General features: G+C 44.1%; 1 protein-coding gene across 6 annotated transcripts in view; it reads right to left on the reverse strand.

The window, feature by feature from the left end:
- The window catches only part of LOC146789704 (sodium channel protein type 5 subunit alpha-like), a 975,168-nt gene that overhangs the window by 243,245 nt on the left and 709,635 nt on the right, over positions 1–22,288 (reverse strand). The gene's annotated exons all lie outside the window — the stretch shown is intronic.

A 22,288-nucleotide genomic window follows, 5' to 3' on the forward strand; every position in this document is an offset into this window, starting at 1 on the left:
CACGTGCTTGGTATCGAGAAGGAGAAAATTGACTTCATAATAGAGCCTACCACTAAGAAAAGGTCCCACCACATCTTTTTTGTTCACCATTTCTTTGGCTACAAGGGTGAAAAAAGAAAATCTGATAGAGATAAATTGCTAGGTGAGATTGTTTGATAATTTAGGAGCTCCAAAACATTGTCATCTACAGCTCAGGTGCCTATAAACACCTAACAAGGTACCAGTTTGCACATCTCCTTCCACCAAAACATAGGCTTGGCATGTAAGTCCAAAACTAACAGATAAAGTGAAGATGGGATCTATGGGGGTGTACAAATATGAAACAAAGTTGGTTTGGCAGTGATCAAAGCCAACCCTGCCTTAGGGCCAGATTTACTATTCTTTCGTGTAAAGCAGCAAGGCAACTTGTTGCTCAGTGCTGCATAAAAGGTAGAGAACAGAAATGTGCTACGTCCACTAAGATATGGAACAGTTCTCCTCTCTCCCAGCACTGACGCACTGTGTGCTTCCTAGCGCCAATGCAGGCACCCTTGCAACACAGTGCCTGATAAGTATTTTATTATATTTGCGTTATAGATCACATTCAGGTCTTTAACATGTAAACGTCAGTTAGCATTTGTTACATAGGTTAGCAGCCAACCACTTTATGCATCTTCTTAATCAATATCTATAGCAACTTAATGGATTTCATACAAAAAACTACTCAACTCCCATTTGTTACGTATGAGAACAACCAACTAGTTTGTATATATTAATATCAAATATCAATATCAGGTTTCAAGTGTTATATAGAGACAAGACCATGAGCGCATAGAGGAGGTAGAAAAGAGTGTGGGTTCGTCTTCCAGAATGTCAATATGTCTTTTCTTTGAAGCGGCGCTTTAATGTGGTATTGAGAATCTATGGACCTGATTTTGGCAGAATGATTACTCTGTTACAAATCTAAGGAATATCCCATCTGACCATATTACAAGTACATTCAGCCGCGGCTGCTGCAGGTAAGAGCGGTGGGGCCAGGTGAGGGGGGATTTCAAGAGACGACCACGAGGGAAAATAAAATAATGAATTAATTTTCCCTCGTGGTCGTCTCGCGAAATCCCCTCTCACCTGGCCCCACGCCCTACCGCTCTTACCTGCAGCGGCCGCGGCTGAGTACATTACATCCTATTGCACTTGTAATATGGTAGGCTGGTTATCCGTCAGGTTTGAGACGGAGCACTTATCCACCAAACTCTAAATCAGACCTGAAATGTCTACCAGACCCTCGGCAGCCACACACGGTGTAAAAAGAAACGCAGATTTACCACCAGGAAATCGTTTTGCACTTTCCATGCAGCACAAAGAATGTGTCTAAAGCTCATTCTGATATATCAACAAGGGCCGAGCTGTTTCCTCTTGTCTTCATTAAAGCCGGTCCCACGGAAGCAGTGATTGGTCGGAGCTTTTCGCCGTAGATGATGTCTGACAGGAATATTCATTAGAACAGTGATTCATTTCCTATGCTTACCTTTACCTCCCTTTCAGCAGCCAACAATGAATTCAACTCCCTGGGGCTAGGCATTCAGAGGTCTGACACTCAGAACCAATTATGATTAAGTGTGGGGGGTTGGTAATAAGGTAAATTATTGAAGAAATAGCAGGGATTGTTTGATTCAAGCGATCCAACACTTGCAGGTACTAAAAAAGGACCCTTCCACGGCATATGTTTTAAAATCGGTATCTTTTTAAATTTATTTGAAAACGAATTTTGCACTAAACAAAGTACACCTTTCTGAGTCTTACATATGGCTGATCACAAACTTTTTCGAGACTTGAACAAATGCCCTAACACTCCCGCTTTGTAAGCCCTAGGATCGGGAAGTTAATATTGAGACTCACAATTAAGAGGACATTAACAATGTTTGGAGTCCCTCACTCCCAGGTTGTTGTTTTATCTTCAGGCAATTTGGAAGAAAGTAACAAATTGCACCATGATAGCTACACCTCTGACTAATGTCTCAGACTGAGCGGAGCCACGTGGTAGTGCACTAATACAAGACGGCACAAACAAGGGATCAGGCAAGTGCTCTGCGTCTATAAAATATAAGCCCATTCCACTCTATTACGGCAGCAATTGGCATTTCATGCAACGTTCTGTAAAGCAAACTATGGGCCAATGTATCAAAGAGCTGCGTCAACCTTAAACCGGGCAATGGAGAGCAAGAGTGGCGCAAATCATAAGTTAGGTTTATCAAGCCACACAAGATCACCTGGCGTGGCCCTGAGAGCCCTGATGAATCTAGAGTAACGCAACTCAGCACAAATCGATGTGTTGCATTACTCTGCTCCAGGGAGGCGTACCATGATTGGAGAATGGGTGTCCCCACGCATCCACCTATGGATTCTGTCGCATTCCCAGATTTACTATTACTGGTAGACCTGGGAATGCATCAACATGCTACGCATCTCCAGGGGAGGAGTAACGAGGAGAAATATCTTTATTTCTCCTCGTTTTTTCCTCTTTCTATGTGTGCTGCAGATATATGTGCTGCATTCAGCAGCACACATAGAAAGAGGAAAATGGCTCAGGGATTGTTTTTGTGGAGGAAGCCGTCCCTTCCTGCACAAAAACAATCTTGCTTACAAAGCAGGCACCCTTCCACCATGGTGCAAGGGGGCCTGCATTGGCGGTAAGCAGCACGGTGTGCGCCAGCGTAGGGAAAGGACAGGAATGAACTGTATAATGCTAAATACGGCGTATTCCTGCCCTTTCCCGTTCATGTAAGGAAGCAAGGTAGCTTGCCGTGCTGCGTGATTATTTGATGAATATGCCCCTATATTTAAGTCAGCTGCAATCAGTGGCGTAACAAAACTCAAGGGGGGTCCTGCAAAGATCATGGACGAAGCCCCTCATGCTCTGGACCCAGGCAGGAGCTCTCATACCTGGGCCAGCCACCCATGCACAAGCTTGGGCCCCCTCGCACCGTGAGGGCTGCGAGGCTATTGTTACGCCACTGGGTGCAACATGCAGTAATGCTGAGCAGTGCTACACATCACCTAGTTGCAATTATCACGCTTTATATCAGACGTATGGACTATAAAACCTATTGCAAAAACAATGGGCCATATTTACAAGGACTATCGCTAACGTTAGTTAGCGGCAGTTTTCATACCGCCGTGTACCGCTGAAAACTATCACCATGTTAGCAACGTATTTACAAGCCGTCACTACCTGGTGATACCTTCAGGAATCGGCGGCGAAAACTGTCACTAACATTAGCGTGATGTTATGTTAGCAGGATGGGTATAGGAATTCCGGCGTTAGCGGGTGAAAAACAACTAAAGGCTCCTTAGCTGCAAAAAAATGCATGTTAGTCAGCCCAACGTGAGTTTTTTTTGCCTCTATTGAACAAAAATTGCCTTTCAGTCGCCCTCCAATAGAAAATAGGCAAAAAAACACAATGAAATGCAGAATAGAGCAGCCAGGGCCAAGTGCAGCACACATCAACAACCCCCTCACGCCACCCAACATCCAGGATGGCCAGGATGAGAGCCCATATGCCTCGCAGGACCTGCGCCTGGAGCCTGGATGCCTTGCTGGACCTGTGTCTGGAGCCTGGATGCCTCGCTGGACCTGCGCCTGGAGCCTGGAGTGGGATGCGGAGGACCTGTGGAGTCGATGAGCCGTGGCAGTAGACATTGAGGCGCGGCAATTGACCGTCCCTAGTGGTGAAGTCTGGCATGTCGCATGGAGACACATTGCTGACCTGTGTGAGAAGACCGCCTTGAGCCCCTTGGAGTTGTGAATGGTAGAGGCGCTCCTGAGCACCAACGTAGGGAGGTCTGCATCGCATACTATGATCCACCACTACACCGTGGTGCACGGAGTGGATTTCCAACGGTGGGCATCGCCTCTCTGCATCACAGGCCGGATGATGTTGCGCTGGCCGGACGCTTTGGAGGGTAAGGCCACTGAGCTGAGCCGAACTTGTGTGGCGGGAGCGCTGCAACTTCACACCTAAGGGGGCCCTGCTGCATCAACTGCATTGGGAGGTTCACCAGCGGACGTGTCTGTGACTGCTGTACCAAGGCTTGTGAAATCCCACCTGGCTAAGGCTCCTGCTGGCTGAGTCACAGATTTGGAGAGAGTGCAGCGGATTGCGCCACGGTGTCAATGTCCAGGTAAGGAGAAGGTGGGACGCGTAGCGGGAGAGACCCGGGGGTCGAGTCGCCCAGGCCTAGCACCTGTAGATGACGCCCCCCTCCATGGCGGCTCATCCACTTCTGGCGGAAGAGCGTTGCTCCACTGCTTGAAGAGGAAAAATCATCACATGATGATAACTTCCTGATGTAATCATACTATGTTTCCTTTGTGGGTGGGAGGGTGGATAGGGTTTCTCCACTCACGGAGCAGGGCAGGGGCAGAGTGGCATGCCCATTCAAGTGCACAGTGACTGTTTGGTCGGCCCACTCAGGCCGCCCAAAGCAGCCAGGCGCACTGTCCTGTTCGCAATGCAAGCTGCATTACAGCCTGCATGGAGATCATGTTCACCCCTCCAGCCCATGGCTGAACGCCTTGTCCCAGCGCCAATGACCAATCCCAATGCTGCATTGCAGCGTTGTGATTGGCTTAGGGGAGGGAGCCTGGCTGCATACTTCCTGTTCCTGGAAGAAGACTTAGGAGAGCAGGAGCAACGAAGACACGGGACCCGGCCTCCAGGTAAGATTTCTCTCATTTAAATATTTACACCACCTGTTCACACACACACACCCCAGTCCACGCTCCATCCAGTGTCCTTTCCGGCGTTTCCCACCTCCCAGCTGTCCAGTCCCCTTCGCAGAACTTCTCAATGGCGGCCGATGTGCAGCCATGCGCACCGGGCGTACCACTGGTGTGCCAAAGGTATATATGAAGTTACGATGCATACCATTACTACGCACTCCATTACAATGCATACTAATACTAGGCATATTGCAACAGTAGGGAGGGTGTTGGATAGCGGAGATGTAAATATTACTATTCCCACTTCAGTGAGTGCAACCCTAAAACTAACCCCTGAACCCCAAAGCAAACCCTGAACCTTAAAATTCATCTTTGAGCTCCCAAAACACACCCTAAAAATCATATTGACCCAAATGCACACGCTAAATTTCATAATTGATCCCAAAACACACCCCAAATTGCATAATTCACCCTAAAACACATTTCAAATTTCAAATGTTACCCATAATACACCCCAAATTTAATCTACGGCACCCAAAACCCATACCTACCCAAAACTTAAAAATACCCTATTACTGACCTCACAATGCGTTGTAATGGAATGCGATGTAAAGGCACCTGCTTTGTTGGAGTTGTGTTGTAAAGGCATTACGATGTAATGCCTGCGTTGTAATGGACGTCTCCCGTGCCAAAGGCAAGCCCATCTGCGTCCGTCTGCCCCTGGACCGCTCTCAGCACCAAGGACCCTTCCTCTCGGACACTCCACCGCTACGACGCCAGCACCCTCGTCGCCATCAACCCTGGACGCCACATCGCCTGCCAGGACCAACCTCTGCTCCGGACCGGACATCGCCATCGCCATCACTGACGGCTACTAAATCACCTGCAAGGACCTCCCTGACCGTCCAGGAGGAGGACATCACCTACTGAAGCACCTACATTGCAACCCAGGCTCTCCCATCCACCGACGACATACTACTCGGTGAACTCAAGTTCCACCTGGACAACCCCAGTGACCAGAACAGCACCCAATCCTGGGGAAGTTCCCCAACATCAGACTAAAGCAGCTAGTCACTGCAACAAGCCACATAGCAGGACACACGGTCGAGCACATCTCCTCCGCCAGCGGGAACTTCAACTACAGTCTCACCACTGGACTCTCCTGGACCGGCCATCATTGTATACATCACGTCTTCACCATGCCCACCGTACACCACCGCCATCATCGCCCCCCCTTGCAGCTGGATCAAGGTCACAGAAGGTCTTGTCAACTCCCTCAGCGTCACCACTCCGCCAACGGTTACAGACGAGGACACCGCAGCGCGCAACCGCCACCGATGGATCTGCAACTGCGTCAACACTCTGGCACCCCTCAAGAATGGACCAGGAAAAACTAGCTCCACATTGCACTGTATTTGCAAAGTGACACATGTAGGCATATGCGTGACCTTGTAAAGCTCTGTGCCAGGTATGATGTACGCAGGGTGTGCATCAATTGTAGGACAGCACTGCATCAGTACCTTATGCCTGCCTGATGACAGGCGTAAGGGTGACGCAGTGCCAAAGGGATAGGCTTGCCCCATGCATTGCTGGAGTTGAGAGATGCTTGTGACACGGCTGCAGCAATGCGTGACTTTGGCGCAGACAGATACGTCAGGATTCCAGACGTATCTGTCATTATTGCGTCATGGAATGCTGTCCAGTGAACAGCGCATCCATGGTGTCGCAAGAAGGGCGCAGTGAAAAGTGTTGCAACGCTGTCTTGTTGCATCGCTGCAACACTTTTCATGACTGAGGCCCAGGAATGAGCACTATCTTATTTATGGTGCACATTCCTGCCCTGTAGTTTTGTCGCAGGGCAGCGCAGCTTCATTGCTGGCAGCGCTGTCCAGCACCAAAACCTGCTGAAATGAGGCCATATGTTTTATCTCCATTTTTAAGACCAGCTATTTTCTGGTCTTAAAAAACTGCCTCTAACTGCAGTACATCTCGCAAAGTGGGGTTATCGGCCGTTTTGGCACGGGAACGCCTCTCTTGCATGTCATTATCGCTAACAGATGTGGCGATCTTTTCTATGGACGTTTTCGCTGGAAAACTGCTGCTAACAGAGGTAAGCGACAGCTTGTACATATGGCGATGTAAACATCGCCGCAAAACTGTCGGAAAAGTCCTGCTTAGGCGGAGTTGACTCCTTGTACATATGCCCGAATGTTTTTAAAGTTCATGTAGGCAAATACTGGTCACTGATTGGCCCACAGGTTTTAGGCCCACACAATGAAAGGATCTTGGACATTTCTGTCACTGTGTGGACAGAGTGTCCAACCATTGATTACAGCAGATGCAGGACGACTCTAGCTGCCTCTTCTTCAGTCAAGCAAAGCAGGGAGACGGGTGTGCTTAAAAAAAATATTTCGAAGCATCTTAAAACGAAAAAAAGAGGGGGCAATTTCGGAATATTTATTTTGTTGCATTGGACTTTCAAAAGGATTTAACAGCAAAAAAAATATTCTTTTTGGGAGTTCCAAATTTTTTATTCAAAAGTTATTATGCTCCGTGCGTTCCAAATAAGACCATGGCGTCGTTTTGCTGATGGGGTTTCAAATTAGCACTAAACTCGTAAAAAAGCGAAAATATGGTGTATAGAGATTATCAATGCAGCCGGCGCAGTGTCACCAGGGCTCATGAGTGTCATGAGGGGCTCGGCACCACAACCTCGAATCGGAGGCCAGATGTAGGCATTTTCCTCACCTGGATGAGGGCCAATGGGACGCTGTTTATGGCCACCTGAGGCCCACTTCTTGTCACTCTCAGTAACTGGAGTCGTCCCAAGAGAGTGGCCCGGAGTGGAGCGCGGCAGAGCTATTACACTGCAACCGCTTCAAGGGTTGCTGGGCTCGCGGGTCCCTGGGTGCCTCGAGCGGCGAAGGTGGAAGTGCTGAAGTACTGGCGCTGTGAAAATAACCCCAGAGGGAGCACGCGCCGACGCATACCATCTAAATATACCTCTGCAGACCGTATAGTGTACAGTTGCGAAACGTTGCAAACATTTTTGGAGAAATATATAGTTTTTTTTTTTTTTTTAAAGAACAATGAGTTGCGTCTTCAGTTTTGTTCGAAGCTTAATTGTCAACCAAGGCGGCACGCATACGAATTTAAACTTCATTACTGAGTGCTGCCCTTTTCTGGGGGTATTCCCGGGCCCTTCTTTTGTATCCTTCAGCCGCAGGTGTGTTTGTCTCATGATAGGTACCTACAGCCAGTTGTTTCCTTATTTAGCTAAAACGCCGTCTGAGAAACATGATCTGCGGACATCTAAAATAACTTCGAAATATATTGATCAAGGGTTTTGTTTTCTTTCGAATCTTCTCAGTGTGGCACAGGAGTCGCATTGAGCGACCGCCATATTGTTCAAAAGCAAACAGCTGGGGCACAGTGTGTATTTCGTTTCCTTTGTTGGCGTTGCCTTTTGTTAGCGTGGTGGATCATTATTCTTGGAGAATTATCTCCTTACGTCAGAAAAGAGCAAAGTATTTGCTCGTCTTTGTCTTAAAGCATTTCAGAACTGATTATGCCTGTACTGAACACACTTTTGTTTGCAGAAGGGGAACACAAAGATGCCGTAAAAGGAAACATCAGTTGTGCTTTCTTCTTCGAAGTTGTTTTATTTAGTTTTGTTGAATGCCGCCACAGTGGCGGAGAGAGTTTACTTCGGCGATTCTGGTTGGCCTGTTTCATCAAAAAACATTGACCTAAGTCTGAAACCCACAGGAAAGCTTCAACACTCAAGCTAGCTCTCTCATGCTTGTATACATACGCATTGCAAGCGTAGAGTATTGATTAAAATTGCTCTATTTGTATGTTTGTCAGATCAGTCATAACTGTTTAGGTCATTTTTAAAGCGCTACATGCCATCAGGGAAACACCACTGTGGGAGATACTTAAAGATACCCCAGAAATGTGAGGAATGACAACACATTCATAAAGCAAAGTCATGTTTTTTTATACTATGCAAGTGAGCACAGGGACAGATTTCGATTAAACTTCAGTATGTATTTCTGCTGGGATTTGATCCAGTTATCATTTGTGGGTGGTCCTTTTGGACTGGCCACAATAACAGTGTGTCTTTCCGCTTGGATTTGAACCATTAGTTGTTCGTGGGTGGAGCTTTTGGGTTGACCACAATAGCAGCAGGGGCCTGATTACGATTTTGGTGGATGGGATACTCCGTTACAAAAGTGACGGATATCCCATACGCCATATTACAAGTTCCATAGGATATAATGGAACTTGTAATATGGCGGATGGGATATCCGTCACATTTGTGACAGAGTATTCCATCCACCAAGATCGTAATCAGACCCTATCCCTTTCTGCTTGGAATTGATCCATTTGTTATTTGGGGGCCTGTAAGGAACCGTGAATTTCCCTGGGAAGCTGGTGTTCGTTCATTAGGGGGCTGGTTTTGGTGCCTAGGGCTAGGGAGACTGCTGACTGTTCAATGCACTTTAAAACCCATGCCAAAAACATAAAAAGTGTTATATCTCGTTCCGTGCTGAGGACAGAACGGTTCCGCCATTTAAATAAAAACACTGCGTCACAACATTATCAAGAAACAACACAGTGTTGCAAATATATCTATATATTTAGTGTTGGACCTAGTCCTTTCTGCAGTGTCACACCAGCATTTTTACCTTCCTCTTTTTTGTTGGCTTTTAGGGTTCTGTGCCCTTTTTCACTGCTAAACAGTGGTAAAGTGCTTGTGCTCTATCCCTAAAACTTGATAATTTACCCAGGGCCTGTAAATTAAATGTTACTTGTGGGCTGCAGTAATCATTGTGCCACTCACTCAAGTAAAAGAGTAGATAGAGAGAATGAACAATGCGGGGGAGGAGTGGCCATTATATATAGGGACTCCCTCAGCTGCTCGACGATACCACTGCAAGAGCTAACAGATGCAGAAGGGATGGGTTTCATAATTAAAATTAATGATAACTTCTCCTTCTCGGGGGCTTTGATCTATCGCCCACCAGGACCCTGTGCTGGCTTCCTGGGTAACATCGGAGAGGTGCTCAGCCCATTGATACTTAGATATTCTAATTTCACTCTGATGGGTGACATAAATATCCACCTAGAGTCCACAACCGATGCACCTGCTGCCTCCTATCGGGAAACCATGGAGGTTTTGGGCCTCACTATTCGAGACACCCTAGCCACCCATGAGGCAGGGCATACAATAGACTGCATTGCCACTAACCTAGACATTTTGACAACTAACCCCCTTAGACCCCAAATTTGGACTGACCATATGCTGATTCCTTTTATGCTTCCCCTTATGTCCTACCGAGAAAACGATCATAAAAAGGAACACAGCAAGGTCACAAGGGATGAATGGAAAACGATACTGTCCCACCCAGAACTTATAACTATAGCCAGGAACTGCAGACCCCAGCTGGTAGTACCTGTAAATCCCATCAGTTTCAGAACATGGATGAATGATCTGAAAGGTACAGTTGGGCAGGGAAAAAACAGAACGAGGCAGGGTAGAAAGAAAACATCTGCACCCTGGTTCGATCGAGATCTCAAAGATAAACAAGGGGAGCTTAGAAGAGCTGAACGAAGCTGGCGGAAATACTACTCTAGCCTAGAACGTAGCAAATACAAAAGGATAAAAAATGCCTATCATGCGCTAATTAAACAGGCTAAAAAAAGGTACTTCTCGTTGGCAATAGAAATAGCCAGCAGCAAACAAAAGGAAATATTTAAAATTGTAAACGGCTTTAATAAGCCTAAATGTTTAGCGCAGGATATCCCGCCCTCGCAGGCACTCTGTGACGAGATCGCAGATTTCTTTGAGGGAAAAGTACAGGGGCTGACGAAGGACTTCGATGTCCCTATATTAGAGCCAAGAACAGAGGATGATATAGTGAGGCAAGGGGCCACGCAGTTGACAACTTTCCTTCCAGTTAGCCTGGAGGATACCAAAAGAGGAATTCTGGCAACAAAATCCGGATCCCCCTTCGATCCATGCCCAGTTAGACTTTTACACCTCATTGTGGACATTGCCAATCCAATAATCAATGCCATTGTCAACACCTCACTGTCCACAGCCAAAGTCCCCCCAGAGTGGAAACTGGCAGCGGTGAAACCACTGCAAAAAAAACAACTCCCTGACCCCACCACATTGTCGAACCTACGACCCATCTCACTACTTCCGGCTCTGTGCAAAGTCACAGAGTCAATTGTAAATAAACAACTTACTCGTTTCTTGGAAGATAGTGATGTATGGCACCCCAACCAGGCAGGTTTCAGGGCCCAACATTCCACCGAATCGGCCCTCCTGTTCACTACAGAAACTATCCGCTCAGCTCTAGACCAAGGCAAGAAGGCCGTCCTGATTTTATTAGACCTATCGGCGGCCTTCGACACGGTCTCACATGCCATCCTATTAGACCGGTTAATAACATCTGGTGTCACAGGGACAGTGCTTGAGTGGATAAGAAACTTTTTAAGTGACAGGAGGCAAGTGGTGACCCTGGGGGAATTCTGCTCCAGTGAAAAAGCGCTGTTGACGGGAGTTCCGCAGGGTTCGAGCCTGAGCCCGACCCTGTTTAATGTTTATACTGCACCCCTGATAAAACTGATATCGTCATTTGGCATAGACGCTATAGCCTATGCCGATGACACACAACTTATCCTGGTAATGGATAAGGATAACCAAGCCTGGGAGGATAAGCTCAAAGGTTGCCTAACGGCCACCTTTGAATGGATGCGCCTAAATCACCTGAAATGCAACACAGGTAAAACAGAGATCATGCCTATAGGCCCAAAAAATGAGTTCACCCCACGATTATGGTGGCCAGAAAAAGCTGAAATACCACCTCATACAACCAACTCGGCCCGTAATCTGGGGGTGCATTTTGACTCTGACCTGTCTTTTAGACAACAAGCAGCTAGAGTGGCAGGCATGTGCTTTGGGTTAATAAAGGGACTGAGAAAGTTCTTTGATCTTTTGCCCCTTGAAGCAAGGAAAACAGTTACGGTTGCACTTGTAACATCGCGCATCGATTACTGCAACAGCCTCTATGCTGGTACAAATAAAGTTGTCACACACAAACTTCAGATGGTGCAACATGCAGCAGCGAGGCTGGTTCTAAAATGGCCGAAAAGATCATCTGCAACCAAAGCCCTCAAGGCATTACATTGGCTGCCCATTACAAAAAGGGTTTTGTTTAAAGTACTGTTAATTACTTTTAGAGCTGTTCACAACCTAGGCCCGTCCTATCTGAGGAAAAAATTCAGCAGATACTGTCCAACCAGAGCACTGCGTTCTTCAACGGCCAACCTGCTTACCGTCCCGAGTTTTAGACTCAAAACTCAAGGGGGCAAATCCCTGGCGGTACTGGGAGCAAAAGCATGGAATACTCTTCCCCCCCAGTTGAGATTACTGGATAAAGAAATAGACTTCCGTAAACATCTAAAAACCTGGATCTTTAATCTCCAAGATATAACTGCCAGAAGCCTAGTGTAATTCGGGTTCTCGGTCAAGTAAGCATAGGGACTACCTAACATCTGGTGGTCCTTTCTGGGCGCCTAGATGCTCCTTGGAGCGATTGCCGCGCGATACAAATTGGCACTTACATTACATTACATTACAAAGTAAAGCATGTTTCAGTCTGCCACTGCATCCCTAGTGCAGTTTTAAACCAACATTTCGATCTGCAAAATAAGCCTTTTGCTCGGCCTAAATCTTCCTTTTTACTACTTACCAGTCTCTCCCAAGGTAAGCCCTAAAGATTCATAGCAAAACACACAAGATGATGGATGGAATGTTGCACATTGGCAAAACATTCACCCCCAGTCACAGATCTGGGTTTAATCCATTGTTATTTTGCTCACCACGCCACCCCAGTTCAGACATGGCCATATGCAAATCAGTCTTGACCCTGTGCCTCATGGGAACAGTCCAGCCCGAACTGCCAAAAAAGTAGGGCATGTGTGCTTAAAGTTTTACATGACCTGACATTGAAGAACTCCTAAAGTCATTTTTCACAGTTATAAGGCATATCTCTCCCATAGGCTAACGCTGGGTTACCTTATTACATTTAATAAGTGCTAACTTCAGATTGGGAGCAGATAGAGAACTCATGTTTACACTCAAATGAATCACAATGGAACATTTTCTATAATGGTAAAGTCAGATTTTAGATTATAATTTTGAAAATGCCACTTTTAGAAAGGTGGCATTTCCCTCCCCAAAGTTTTGGAGGTCTTTCTATGAGTTTCACGCTGAACAGGCCTGTTAATGGTTCCCTCATTAGGAATGTGTATTGAGCCCAGACAGTGAACAATAGGACCAGGGTGCACCTGGAAGAGGGTATTCCTGGTGGAATGACTGGGGAGGAGCTGTACCCTGCTCTGATTACATTTAAAAGGACATTGCCCACATCATACACAAAGGAACCTGATAATAGGTCTGCCCTGCCTTTTGTCACCCTAGACACGTTGGAGCTAAAACCAGGGGAAGGGAAAGAACTTATCAGATCCAGCTTTGGAGGTAGGTCAGGGAATTCCTTACACAAAGGCTGACACCAGGTATGAAAAGAGGACTTTCAGAACCACTCATCAGAACACTTTTAGACCTGCAGAAGATTCAGAAGAAGAACTGCACTGTTGCCTGAATGCCTGCCCTGCTGCTTGAAAGATTTCCCTGCTGCCTGAAGAAGGAAGACTGGACCTGCTTGTCTTGATCTCTGGCTACACAGTGTGACTCCCGTGGTCAGTTGACTGACCTCCAGTGTGAGCTATAGGGACACAACAAGCTTCCAGAGGTTTTTGTGCAGCTACGCAGTTGACCCGCACCATCTGGACCTGTCTGAGCCCTGCTGTTGGAGTGAGCCCTGATCCCCAAGAGGTGTCCCCCAGGTTATGGGCACTTGGCTGTCATCAGTGAGAAATCCTCCACAAGTAAAGGTTAAAGTCCTGAAGTTTAGGCTCCTTGACTTCTACCCGCTGAAGATCGACCGTCACAACAACCACCAACGGGAAGTGCTCTTGGTGCCGACAGCAATAGTCCACAACAACCGGCAAAGCGAGACCTGCACTTCAGGCTACAGCAGCAACAGCCTGGGGTTATTGAAAACGTGAAACTTCAGTGATGATTAACTCTTCACACTACAGCATCAACTGTCCCTGTCACTTGACCTGCTCTTCTCACAACCTACTCCAACGCAAACTGAACTCTTCGTGCTGTACTTGAGAAGGTAACTCTTCAACGGGATTAACCTGGTACTTGTATCTTTCCCAACATGTGAGTTTCCGCTGGTCCAGTGCAAACAGATAACCTCGAGATATGAACTCTGTTTCTTGGCACTATTTTAACTAAACACTTTGAAAATCAATATCTCTGGTTCGACTGATTGTATTTTTTCCATTTTGGTTTCTTTTGATTTATTACATTTTACGTTATATTTCTAAATAGATTTGGGAATTATACTATGTGGTGTTTTCACTTTAATAGCATTTGTGTGGTTCATAAATACTTTACACATTGCCTCTAAGTTAAGTCTGATTGCTTTTGTAACAAGCTACCAGAGTGTTAAGCACAAGTTAATTTAGTGAGTGACTTTTGTGGTTCACACTGGCATGGTTGTGGTTGTTGCCTAAGTGGGGCTTACAACCCCCCCAACCAATAACCTAATTTCTTACGTTTAATAAGCGGCTTAACTAAAAATGAGAAAAGCTGGGTTTCATTGCCATGATTAGTGTACACAAAAAAGTGCAGACAATTTGCTTGGATATCTTTATTAAAAACACAAATAACAGCTGTTTCAATGTGAATCTGCACAATCATCTAAATAAAAAATAGGGTACATGAAAAATCCTTTGCATTTAACAATAGCGTATGGTTAATATGGTAAAAGGTGATATTAACACTAAACTCTTGGCACTCAGTTCATCGCCCTCGGTTGGAGGAAAGGATGACTCACAAACGCTTAAACTTGATTGTGTGTTGGCATTTATGCCGAGCTGGGAAGCAACAGAGCTCTATACCTTATAGCATCATAGACTTACACAATTAACTTTACCTTTCACATAGTTGCATTTTAGGCCCAGGGAGATTAAGTGAGGTGCCCCAGACCGCATAATTTCCAATCAAACCCCAAGGCAAGGGTTTAAAGGCAGGCTTTGAGATTAAAAGTTAGCAGCTTAACCATTGGACCACAAATCAACCAACAAACATGGCTGCTCTATTTCTAGCCTTGGTATTAGTTGCATTGACTCGTAATCCTAATTGAGACTCTCTTCTCTTCATTTCCTCCAGCCATGGTCTACCTTTATCTCCATGCCTCTCTCCTGCTTTCTATACGAAGCCTTCTTTCAGCACCTTCTTATCTCCATTCACCTTGACCTTTCTTAGCATTATTGCTTCTTGATCTCATTCTAATGTTTCGACATATGATCTCTTGTACTCCCATCCTGTATCCCTTTCCTTGTCACAGGTTTTGTACTATGTACCACACACATGATTGTTATATTTCTCCAAGTGCATTTTCTTTCTTTCTTTTATGTTGGATGTGTATGACCGCACCGTTTTTTCTTTTTATATCTTCACTTGCTTACTACGCCTAGACACCTGGCATTTGTTGTGCATTAAAAATAATTAAAAAAAGAAAATGATTGTATTTTGATCTTCAAGACTCTTGAAAAGAAATTATACTCCAGAATATTAGGCCAGATGTACTAAGAGATTGTTTGGTTACAAAAAGTACAATTGTAAAAATCACAGGTTTTGCAAATGAAAAACAATTCATTTTTCTAATAGAACTAAACCCTTTTTGCTATTTAGAAAACTTTGAAGGGGATGCTAGGATGCTTTCCTCCTAAATTGCAAGTCGGTATGGTATGCATCAGAAGTTTAATATCGTCATTTCAATCGCACCCATTTACTAACTCTCAAGTTGTTGGGTGGGGGTGGTAACTGATTTGCAAAGCAAAAAAGGATCCTTTGTGAATTGGGGTGGCAGCCTAGGGGGGAACAGTAGCTCAAGTGACCCCAGGATCCTCTCACTGAATTTTGCAAGAAAGAAAACCTTTTTATAATGAAGCACCAGTTTTTTAAGGAACTTGGGCTGCTTCAATAAAAACAAAAATCTGTTTTAGAATGCAATAACACGGACAGTGGCCTGCTGTCACCACAGATCAACACCCCTGTGATTATAATCAATTCAAGGAAGTTACAAATTGTGACTGTATGGTGAATATTAATTCGGCTGGTCATTTTGTGAGCCCCTGTGTGAGAAATTGGGCCTTTAGTTGGTAGAAGTATGCTCCCTGTCCAAGTAGGGACCACAATCCTAGTCAGGTTAAGTCAGATACACACTCTAAATTAACCTATGCTCACCCTCTGGTAGCTTGGTACAGAGCAGTCACGCTTAACTTAAGAGACAGTGCGTAAAGTATTTGTGCAACACTTCAAATAGTATAACAGTGAAAACACAACACAAAAATAATCCACACCAGGTTAGACAACAAGAGCTTAATTGAATGAACAAAACATGATAAAAATCACAAAAATCCAATAAGTAGAACCAGATTTATGAATTGTTAAAGATTACATTGAAAAATATTGCTTAAAAGCATGAAGTGCCAATCGGAGACATCTGATCGCTCTTGACCATGGTAAATCCAAAAGTTCAGGCCGACCCCAATGATGCACAGGTCGGATACAGGGACCAGCCTTTACGAAGGCGGATGTGTCAAAGACCTGATGCAAGGAGCAGAGGAGGCGATGAGTAACTGTCAATGTGACTGGATGTAGGTGATGCGTTGGTTCAGATCCTGTCACTCAGAGATACATTGTCTGTAAACCCTTTACGATGAAGGTGATGCATTGGCATCAAGCCACCCAGCTGGTGATGTAATGTCTTTGTCCTCAGCAGTGATGAGTCGGTGTTGAGGGGAGATGCGTCAGTTCTGATCGGCATAACGACAGCAATGCATGGCCTTTGCAGGAAAGAGTTAGAACACACTCTTCCAAGGGCCCATGACTGGATTGACACCACTTAGTAAGGCAGTACTCACAGTTGACAAAGTCCAGATGCTGTAGCAGGGTTGTTGAACGTCTTTGATGTCCCTGAGACTTTAGAACAGGAGGCAAGGCAGCAAGCCCTTGGAGCAACTTTGGTTCTTGGGATGTAGAGATGCAGTTTCAGTCCTTCTCACTCCCAGGCAAGGAGGGCAGCAGGGCAGGCACAACAAAGCAGGAGTCCAGCAATGTGAAGCAGAGTCCAGCAGAGTGACAGTCCTTTCGGCAGCACAGCAGTCCTTCCTGGCAGAATGTCCTCAGGTCCAGAAGTGTACTGAGTTGGTGGTGTGAGGAGTCCAGTACTTTATCCCATTTGTGCCTTTGAAGTGGGGGAGACTTTTCAAAGAGAGGCCTTTGAAGTGCACAAGGTCCCTTCCCTTCCTTCCCTGGCTCCAGACTCACTATGGGGGAGACTGCATGTAGCTCCTTGTGTGGGAACAGGCACATCTCTATTCAGGTACAAGCGTCAGCTTCGCTTCTCCCACTAGTGCTACCCAGGATGGCCCACCAGCCTGGTGATGGCTCATTAGAATGGGAATGGCCCATTAGGCACTCTTACGCTTCCTTTGTGTGTGGCTGGCTGGCAGGAATGCACAAAGTTCAACTGTCAACCTCCCTAGACATGTATTCAGAGACAGGTAGAGGCACAAAATTGTTAAAGGAAGAAAATGCCAACTTTCTAAAAGTGGCAATTTCAGGCTTGCAACTTAAAATCCATCTTTACCATTGGTTGTTATTTTAATTTGTGAGTCCAGAGACATCAAACTCAGAATATCTACCTTTTCTCAATGGGAAATTACACTTCTAAAATGTAATAAGGTAATCACAATGTTAACCTATAGGCCTTGCAGTAGTGAAAAATGAATGAAAGAGTTTTTCACTACCTGCACATGTAAAACTTAAAAGTTCATGTCCTACTTGTTAAATCCACTGTACCATGCCCATAGGGCTTTCCAGGGCCTACCTTAGGGTGGCTCATATGTATTAGAAAGGAATTTCCAGCCCTGGCAAGAGGATTAACTTGCCAGGTCGAAATGGCTGTTCACAACTGCAGATACAGGCTCTGCAAGGCCAAGCCTGAGACAGTTTTAAAGGGTTACTAACGTGGGTGGCACAACCAGTGCTGCAAGCTCACTAGCATTTAATTTACAGGCCCTAGGCACATGCAGTGCACTTCACTAGAGGTGTATGAGTAAATAAAATTGGCCAATTGTGGATACGCCAATGTTAACATGTTTAAAGCAGAGAGCACATGCACTTTAGGACTTGTTAGCAGTGGTAAAGTACCCAGAGCCCTAAAGACCACAAAAACTAATTAAGCAAAAAGGGGTGGAGGAAGGCAAAAGGTTTGGGTTGCGATTCAGCAGAAAGGGCTGTTTCCGACACAGTCTAATTCCTTATATGTAGAACCAACCTAGTGATCCATAGATCGGTTCTTAAAATAAAATACTTGTGAAAAAGTTAGTGCTCAATTCGCAACCATTATTTGCAACCAGGCGGTTACTACATTGGGTCCTAACTTGAGGTGTTAATATGACTTGGCCTTATAACAAATTGATCTCCAGATTTAACATGACAGTTTCAGGGGGAAAAAAGACTAGTCATACAAAATATTAAAAGCCCAGCACCTGAATGTTGGTCTGCAAAGGCTTCCTGACTAGACTTAGAATTGTTGCAGTCTAGTGAGTTAGTTCCCACAGGACAGCGCAAATATCCAAACAAATGGGGCAATATTTTTATTTAAAAGTTTTATATTTTACAGTACCTTACTCCAATTGTTTCCAGTGGTTGACTTTTTTGTTGTTTAATGATTGTGAATTCACGTTTTGTGAATTCTAAAACGAGAGAACACTTTAGAGGCTTTGTGTCTTTCCCACGGCAAGCGTTTGATCCGTTGTTTTTCTTTGCATGACGGAATTTCTGCTGCACCTGGCTTTGATGTCTTATAGTAATGAATATGGAGCAGCACATCTATGTTTATACTGAAGTCTACCAAGTGATATGTGAGTAGTTAGTAGGATACCAATTATCTGTCAGACATAATTATACTCTGTCTGCTCATTCCAAAGTGTGACATCCCACAGTCTGTGATGTAGTCAGTTGGGAGACTCAGCAACTGCTTGACAGCCATGTGTGCCCATGCGCGACATTCATTACAGGAGTAGAAACCCTCACTATTGTTGCAAGAAGGGCAACAGTATTAAACACTATAAATATCTTTGAGGCGTAAAAGATGTGACATAAATCATCTTAATTTAAAAACTGCAGGCTGGAAAGGGGAAAAGAAGGCCTGTGGGCATATTTAGAGTCAGTGGTAATGAAAACCCACCTGTGAAAGTCTCTCCACCGCACTGTCCCTAAGACTGAGGACATTTCCCTTCGAGGGGGTCTTCTCCGGATTTAGCACAGTGGGTTTTCAGTTAGCACCCTACTCTAATGCAGACCAACAGCATTAAGCGGGTTTACCAAACATTTTAAAAAGTAATTTTGTTGCCACATTAGTAAGCCCAGGCAATGCCTTGCTGTCCAAACTCAGTGAGTGTGACACGTCAATGGCTCTAGAAGATCAAATCAATTTCATGAGGTCAATATGCAGACCTGTCATAGCAACACGTTACACTTGACACAAAAGTTTATTTTCTACTTAGCAACAGAGATTGATATTGTGTACTCTACCAAGAGAGAATAGCTGTGCCTCTTTGAAGGCTTAACTGTTTGTGTATACAGTCCAAGTGACTTCATTGTCATTGATTGCATACATAAACCCCCTCATTACAGGCAGTTTAGCAACCACCAACAAATCTCACCCACAGTTTCATTCAAACTTGGGATATTTTCAAGACACAGTAGACATCATCACAGAAGACTACCTACATCAAAACAGAGGAACCCCTGATCTTGGAATAACATGAGCAAGGAACTCTTTCTTCACATCTTAGCTTTCTTGAAGAACTTTCCAATACCAATACCAAGAACCAAAAGAAGTCTCAGCCCAATCACGAGTCAAACTACACAAACAGAAAGCAACTCCAGCACATGGGGAACAATGTAAAAGAAAAAAACACACTGAAAAAAAAACGAATTTCTAATTAGTGCAAAACGTCTAGATGTGTGAGAAACTTGGGTTGGTGCAACATACCTAACCACAGTAAAACATCAGTTGAAAAGAAAAAAAACACAAAAACATTTTTAAAGGAAACTAAAACTAATTTCTGGCACTAACTAAGCAAAACACAACATAACACTGCCAGTGTGTAGCCAATAAATCATTTTTCAGAAATACTCTAAATGGAAGCAAGCATCTACAAAGGAAATGTACAACATATGTGCAAGCATAGGTTTGTGTCCACAAAGTGAACCTAGCTGACAGCAAAAGGGTGCTATTTATTTAGAGCATCAGGTTGCAAGAACTGTGATAGGAGAAGATTAAAGAAGGTTTATATAGTTGAGATAAGGTATCCCTAAATGCGCAAGAGACGAGAGTGATGTGGCTTTTATCTAGGACTAAGGCAAGGGTTGCCACGATTGAATAATCAGTCTAACCACCCTGATCTCAACTGACCTCAAAACATACTTAAGAAGCTCTCCTTCTCCAACTATATAAAAGCAGATATAGAGTATGGCAAAAATCACAGTCGGGTGACGCCCATGCATGCCCACACAGGGATGGCCATCTGTCAGTGTTTTTTGCATTTACTTCTTATCATTCACCTTTTGGGCAATTAGTTTTGATGCAACAAGTTCGTTTTTCAAGACTAATAGGATGGAATACAAAAAGTTAACTCATTTTATTCAAATTCTTGAAGAAGGATTTGCTTTTTCGTAATTCTGTAAACATTTCAAGACTGATATACTAATATTTCAGCTAGTTCCATATATCGATCATGTAATAACACAATCGGTTATTTAGTTCCATCCAACAGATGTTATATTGATTTCTTAAAATTATAGTGGTTTCAGGCTTAGTCATTTGCTTCAAAATCTTTAAAGATACCCTTGACCAGTAGTGTCCAATTTAGACCAATACCAACCAGAAACATGCCCCATATAGACAATAATCACTGACTATTTGTATGATGCTCATTTACTGGGCCTAATTCATTCAAAATACATTTATACCTATAGATAGTATCTGGTGTTCCTGTAGGCTAGGATGCATGCTTTATAAAAGTGCATTTGCATTTTCTACCTTGTTTTGTCTTTTTTTTACACAGAGATTTTATTTCACCCTTTGCAAAACCCCTTTCTTGCAACCCCACCAGTTTTAGGTGCACTCCATCCTTATTCTCACACTTGACAGGAGAAAGTCTTCAACTGTATGCAGGGTGGGACAGGCCCATGGAAAAGTATGTCAATACCCTGTGGCTATTCATCAACTCTCCAAGACACCCTCATTCTTTAACATCCGCTTTCCACCCAGTGGAACAGATTTACTCACACATGAAATTATACTACACTCAGGTTATTTTGTGTGTACAAAACATATAAGTATAAATTGACATTTTGCTAAACCCATACTTAAATTTACACTCATAAATCAATGACATTAGTCTACCTAAATTGAACACAGTTCTGCAATCAGGTTTGTAAATCATGTCCATGGTATACAAATGCTTCGTTTGAGTATCATGAAAATAATGACTATACTACAGTTTGCAGTACTTAAAGTCATGGAGCGGTACATTGTCTATTTCTGCTTTGGAGAGTGCTGACATCATGTACTCATAATCTGTTTACCTGTCCTCAATTTCTGACCAATGTTTGACTGTTTGCATATCTGACCTTTTATACACCAACTCATTGAAAGATATTCAATAAGACAAAATTTTCAACCTGAAGTCCATAAACCATGAATTTTGGTGGAGGGACCGACTTGCCTATTCCTTTGAAAGGCACGTCACATAGTTAGCGCCATAAGTATTCAAAACGTAGTAGCGAAAATAAAAGGAACTCACACGTGTAAACTGTCCCTGTCAACTTATAACCATATGAAAATTCTAGCGTTTGTTGAAGGGACTTATAAGATTACAACTATAGTTTGATTTTCACAAAAAGATATGGTCTTTGGATATACCAATTTGTCACGCTATAACTGTATAATTATAGCGATAATTTTAATAAATATGATTATTGCAATAGTACTAAAATTCCCTTAATTTGCATTGACTGTCAGCCTTTACAAACCTATCTATTCTTTTTGATCACAGACTCACTACTCCTTAGATGTAATGCACCTTATTTCTGAAGATTTTGGAAAACGTTTCTCCGCTACTTGAACACAGTACTCTTTACCTCAAAGATGTCACCACTCTAAGCACCTTAAAAACATCCCTCAAACATCCCTCAGCACCATAAAAATGGACCACAAACACAATCTCCATCATCACACTCTCTGCATCTCCCCGCGGTTGATGTTAGAAGGACTGAGTGTTTCAAGATCACTCCATGAAGTTCTTTATATACTCTAGTATTATCTTTCACTCATAAACGTTTCCATCAAG

This window comes from Triturus cristatus, chromosome 10 (genome assembly GCF_964204655.1).
Source record: "Triturus cristatus chromosome 10, aTriCri1.1, whole genome shotgun sequence".
NCBI lineage: Eukaryota > Metazoa > Chordata > Amphibia > Caudata > Salamandridae > Triturus > Triturus cristatus.